The sequence below is a fragment of the Entelurus aequoreus genome, linkage group LG18, assembly GCF_033978785.1.
Source record: "Entelurus aequoreus isolate RoL-2023_Sb linkage group LG18, RoL_Eaeq_v1.1, whole genome shotgun sequence".
Taxonomy (NCBI): Eukaryota; Metazoa; Chordata; class Actinopteri; order Syngnathiformes; family Syngnathidae; genus Entelurus; species Entelurus aequoreus.
In genome coordinates, this window is record NC_084748.1 from 15,524,704 (window position 1) to 15,530,970 (window position 6,267).

At 39.3% G+C, this 6,267-nt stretch overlaps 1 long non-coding RNA gene across 1 annotated transcript; it reads left to right on the top strand.

Annotated features, from left to right (window-relative positions):
* The first annotated feature begins 3,020 nt into the window (after nucleotides 1–3,020).
* LOC133633854 (uncharacterized) lies at nucleotides 3,021–6,035 on the top strand. The gene is made up of 3 exons (XR_009821844.1): nucleotides 3,021–3,213; nucleotides 5,795–5,826; nucleotides 5,945–6,035. It is a non-coding gene; the product is annotated as an uncharacterized LOC133633854 (long non-coding RNA).
* The last annotated feature ends 232 nt before the right edge of the window (nucleotides 6,036–6,267 follow it).

Sequence of the window (6,267 nt, forward strand, 5' to 3'; positions counted from 1 at the left end):
GACATTGTCTCTCTGATGTTTTAATGTGTGATTGTTACATAAACTGACTTTTTAGAACACTAAAAATGTGGAGATTTAACAGTCAAAGCACATCAAAGGTTGACGTGAATGATCTTCTCTGAGAAAGACAATAGAAAACTTGTACAGAGAACCTTAAACCTGAGCATGCACATGTAATATTTTATCTAGTTATTGGCAGATTTTCAGAATAAAATCCTGTACACAAAAAAAGTCAAATTGGAGGCATTTAAACTGTTTTGCCTAACACGAATACTTTGGAACGCGTTGGTTTAAAGTACAAATCTAAAAACATCCATTGCAGATAGAGGAACTGTTACAAATATATTAAGTTGTCTTTGTCACAAAAGTTCCAGTATGACCAGCCCTCAAAGTGTTGCAGTGAGGCAGCTCGACCACTGTGCGGCGCTGCAAGCCTTACACCCCAACAAACACATATTTACAGCTCTTAACTCCACTTTTGTTCTCTCCAGAGTCCATGGCCATGAGCAGATGTGTTTGTGTTCCTCCACCTTGTCAGCTTAGTGCATGTTGGATGCATGTATAGAAGCAAGGTCACCATTAATGGATGCACAGATGACCACAAGAAGATTAATTTGTTTTAACCCCTTTGGACGGATTATCATTCATTATTCCTGCTAGCATGTGTGTGTGTGACTGCATGTATCATTTTGCAGTGAGTCTGTTGTCTTATTCTATGGCAAGTGTGACATCACTTCCTGTCGGCAAGGCCAAAGGTTGCCTAGCAACCTCTCTGCAGAATGTCACAAAGGATGCTTCTCAGCACACTGGCTCAAAACTTCACGCTCTACATGTTCATGTCGGTTGGATATAACTTGCAATTGCAGTATGTTATATGTTTGATTTTTGTTTTGCAATGTAACACATTGACAGCTGTTCCTAATATTTTGACCCCAGCGCCCCGAATAATCTCAGCCCCTATGTATGAAAAACTACAACCATCATAATCATAATAAACATTGTTACATGAATACCTCTCTGAAAGAATCAATGGTCGTTAGTACCATTACTATTGTAAGTACCGTGAAGGCATGTGGTTCAATACAGATAAGTGCTCAACAGTATGCAAGCCCCTTTCCGCCACAAAAAACTAAAACTAAAACATTCCCCAATGTTAAATCAGCATTATGAGATAAAAAAATCATAATTAGATAAACGTTGAGATTATGAGAGTAAAAATTTAATTTATGAGATGAAAAGTCGAAATAATGAGATAGAAGTGAGAAATCATGAGATAAAAATGCGATAAAAAAAACAAACAAAAAAACGAAATTATGAGATAAAGAGATTATAAAATAAAAAGTCGTAATTTTGGAATTAAAACATCGAATTTATGAGGCGATAAATTGAATTGCGAACCGATCCAGCTCTCGCTGGATCGGTTCGCAGCTGAGTGTGAAGCGACTGGGATGAGAATCAGCACCTCCAAGTCCGAATCCATGGTTCTCGCCCGGAAAAGGGTGAAGTGCCATCTCCGGGTTGCGGAGGAGACCCTGCCCCAAGTGGAGGAGTTCAAGTACCTCGGAGTCTTGTTCACGAGTGAGGGAAGAGTGGATCGTGAGATCGACAGGCGGATCGGTGCGGCGTCTTCAATAATGCAGACGCTGTATCGATCCGTTGTGGTGAAGAAGGAGCTGAGCCGGAAGGCAAAGCTCTCAATTTACCGGTCGATCTACGTTCCCATCCTCACCTATGGTCATGAGCTTTGGGTTATAACCGAAAGGACAAGATCACGGGTACAAGCGGCCGAAATGAGTTTCCTCCACCGGGTGGCGGGGCTCTCCCTTAGAGATAGGGTGAGAAGCTCTGCCATCCGGGGGGAGCTCAAAGTAAAGCCGCTGCTCCTCCACATCGAGAAGAGCCAGGTGAGGTGGTTCGGGCATCTGGTCAGGATGCCACCTGAACGCCTCCCTAGGGAGGTGTTTAGGGCACGTCCGACCGGTAGGAGGCCACGGGGAAGACCCAGGACACGTTGGGAAGACTATGTCTCCCGGCTGGCCTGGGAACGCCTCGGGATCCCCCGGGAGGAGCTGGACGAAGTGGCTGGGGAGAGGGAAGTCTGGGCTTCCCTGCTTAAGCTGCTGCCCCCGCGACCCGGCCTCGGATAAGCAGAAGAAGATGGATGGATGGATGGATGGATAAATTGAATGAGTTTTTATCTCATCATTTTGATTGATATAATTTCGACTATCTCATCATTTACATGTTTTCCTCTCACCTTTGAGACTTTTGTGATTTAGGGCTATATAAATAAACATTGATTGATAAGTAGAACTTACCCTTGCGGCTTTTTATCTTATAGTTTTGATGTTGTATCTCACAATTTCGGACCTTTTTGTCTTATAATTTCGACTTTTTATCTCTTTTTTTAATTAATTAAAAAAAATTTATTTTTATTTTTTTCCGACTTTTTATCTGTAATTCCACTTAGTTTCTGAATTTCGACTTTTTACCTCATACATGGGACTTTTTTATCTCGTAATTATAACTTTGTATCTCATAATGTCTCACTTCAATCGATCAAAATCAATCAATCAACTCTCATTATTTCGACTTTTTATCTCATACATTACATTTTTACTCTCATAATCTCAACGTGTATGTAATTATGACTTTTTATCTCATAATTTTGACTTTTAACCTGATAACTTTGACTTTCTATCTAAAATGTTTTACTTGTTATCTCATAATTTCGACTTTTATCATTGTCATGACTTCAATTGGGGAATGATTTTTTTAGTGGCGGGAACGGGCTTCCGTAAAACAGTGTTTACAATTTAAAAAAATAAATAAATAATTATACCTATATATCTTTTACATTTTCCACCTAAAAAACTCAATTTTTTTAGGTGGAAAATGTAAAAGATATATAATAATATATATTGTATTGTATTGTAATTAAATATTAATATTATTCTATAATGTTCACGTTTTAAACAGTAGCACTACAAGCCCCAGAATGCATTGCGGTGGCTGTTGCGTCGTCACGTAGCTCACTGGCTTTCCCGCCCCCACATAGGCACTCGTTAACGCTCATGTAACTCTTTTAGTACATTAGGTTGTTCATTTACGACTGAAATATGTGTTTTATTTCGTCATTTTGGAATTTCGGTTAGCAAGGCTACCGCTAGTTGTGAGCAGCTAGCTTGCTAGCTCACATGGCTAATCAAAAAGGTAAGTATGGCGGTCATGTTGGGTCCAAAAGTATTTGTTGTAAAGTATTAATCAGCGTATAAAACATATTTAGCAGAGTCAATGTTTGCATGCTGCTGCAACAAGTTAATTTATCTAGTAATTACTAGCTGTGTCTAACTAACTAACTTAAGTTACCTTTGAGCAGGGGTCACCAACCTTTTTGAAACCAAGAGCTACTTCTTGGGTACTGATTAATGCGAAGGGCTACCGGTTTGATACACAGTTAAATAAATTGCCAGAAAAAGCCAATTTGCTCAATTTACCTTTAACTCTATGTTATTATTAATAATTAATGATATTTACACTTAATTGAACGGTTTAAAAGAGGAGAAAACACACAAAAAAAAGAAAATTAAATTTTGAAACATAGTTTATCTTTAATTTCGACTCTTTAAAATTCAAAATTCAACCGAAAAAAAGAAGAGAAAAACTAGCTAATTCGAATCTTTTTGAAAAAATAATAATTTATGGAACATCATTAGTAATTTTTCCTGATTAAGATTAATTTTAGAATTTTGATGACATGTTTTAAATAGGTTAAAATCCAATCTACACTTTGTTAGAATATATAACAAATTGGAAGAAGCTATATTTGTAACAAAGACAAATCATTATTTCTTCGAGATTTTCCAGAACAAAAATTTTAAAAGAAATTCAAAAGACTTTGAAATAAGATTTAAATTTGATTCTACAGATTTCCTAGATTTGCCAGAATAATTTTTTTGAATTTTAATCATAGTAAGTTTGAAGAAATATTTCACAAATATTTTTCGTCGAAAAAACAGAAGCTAAAATGAAGAATTAAATTAAAATTTATTTATTCTTCTTTACAATAAAACAATAAAAAATACTTGAACATTGATTTAAATTGTCAGGAAAGAAGAGGAAGGAATTTAAAAGGTAAAAAGGTATATGTGTTTAAAAATCCTAAAATCATTTTTAAGGTTGTATTTTTTCTCTAAAATTGTCTTTCTGAAAGTTATAAGAAGCAAAGTAAAAAAATTAATGAATTTATTTAAACAAGTGAAGACCAAGTCCTTAAATATTTTCTTGGATTTTCAAATTCTATTTGAGTTTTGTCTCTCTTAGAATTAAAAATGTCGAGCAAAGCGAGACCAGCTTGCTGGTAAATAAATACAATTTAAAAAATAGAGGCAGCTCACTGGTAAGTGCTGCTATTTGAGCTATTTTTAGAACAGGCCAGCGGGCTACTCATCTGGTCCTTACGGGCTACCTGGTGCCCGCGGGCACTGCGTTGGTGACCCCTGCCTTTGAGTATATCTAGGGGGCATTTGTCATTGGATAATGTATTTATGAAGTGATGACTTAAATTAGTAATATACACTATATAAGTATTTGGCCACCCATCCAAATGATCAGAATCAGGTGTCCTAATCACTTGTCCCGGCCACAAGTGTATAAAATCAAGCACTTAGGCATGGAGACTGTTTCTACAAACATTTGTGAAAGAATGGGCCGCTCTCAGTGATTTCCAGCGTGGAACTGTCATAGGATGCCACCTGTGCAACAACCGCAGTCGTGAAATTTCCTCGCTCCTAAATATTCCAAAGTCAACTGTCCGCTTTATTGTAAGAAAATGGAAGAGTTTGGGAACAACAGCAACTCAGCCACTGAGTGGTAGGCCACGTAAACTGACAGAGAGGGGTCAGCGGATGCTGAAGCGCATAGTGCAAAGACTTTCTGCACAGTCAGTTGCTACAGAGCTCCAAATTTCATGTGACCTTCCAATTAGCCCACGTACAGTACGCGGAGAGCTTCATGGAATGGGCTTCCATGGCCGAGCAGCTGCATCTAAGCCGTACATCACCAAGTCCAATGCAAAGCGTGGGATGCAGTGGTGTAAAGCACATCGCTACTGGACTCTAGAGCAGTGGAGAGGTGTTCTCTGGACTGATGAATCACGCTTTTCTATCTGGCAATCTGATGGACCAGTCTGGGTTTGGAGGTTGCCAGGAGAACGCTATATTTCTGACTGCATTGTGCCGAGTGGGACATTTGGTGGAGGAGGAATAATGGAATGCTCCAGGATACCAAAACATTTTGGACAATTCCATGCTCCCAACCTTGTGGGAACCCCTTCCTCTTCCAACATGACTGTGCACCAGTGCACAAAGCAAGGTCCATAAAGACATGGATGACAGAGTCTGGTGTGGATGAACTTGACTGGCCTGCACAGAGTCCTGACCTGAACACCGATAGAACACCTTTGGGATGAATTAGAACGGAGACTGAGAGCCAGACCTTCTCGACCAACATCAGTGCGCTTTTGGCGGAATGGTCGAAAATTCCTATAAACACACTCCGCAACCTTGTGGACAGCCTTCCCAGAAGAATTGAAGCTGTAATAGCTGCAAAAGGTGGACCGACATCATATTGAACCCTATGGGTTAGGAATGGGATGGCACTTCAAGTTCATATGTGAGTCAAGGCAGGTGGCCAAATACTTTTAGCAATATAGTGTATGTTGTTTTATTTGAATATATAAATGTAAAACATTGTAAATGTAAAACATCCTTTCAATGTATGTTTTGTGTGTCAGGTATGAAACCAACAATAAGGACATGACGGTTGGTGAGTTGACACAAAATGTTAATTACTTTTGTCGCCTTTAAAAACGGAAACTTTACGTTGACATTCACACCCCTCTGACTGTGAATGTGTGTGTGTGTGTGTGTGTGTGTGTGTGCAGTAAGCAGGTCAAGTTAAGTAGCAGGCGGTCTCAGTGTCACAGTAAGCGTACGACCTCAAGTGGTCGTCATGGCAATCCCGACGACTGATCGGCAAGTATTGATCGGCCATCACAATCCCACAACGACTGTGTGTGTGTGTGTGTGTGTGATGGAGCGAGGCACTTCCCCGCGTATTACGTTATATGCTGGTCACCATGGAAACACACCCATGGGGGCGCCCAGCCAGTACACACACTGATAATAATGTTTGGCCTAGATACTCATCCTCAACCCCAGAGTGTGTTACTGTGTGTGTGTGTGCGTGTGTGTGTGTGTGTGTGTG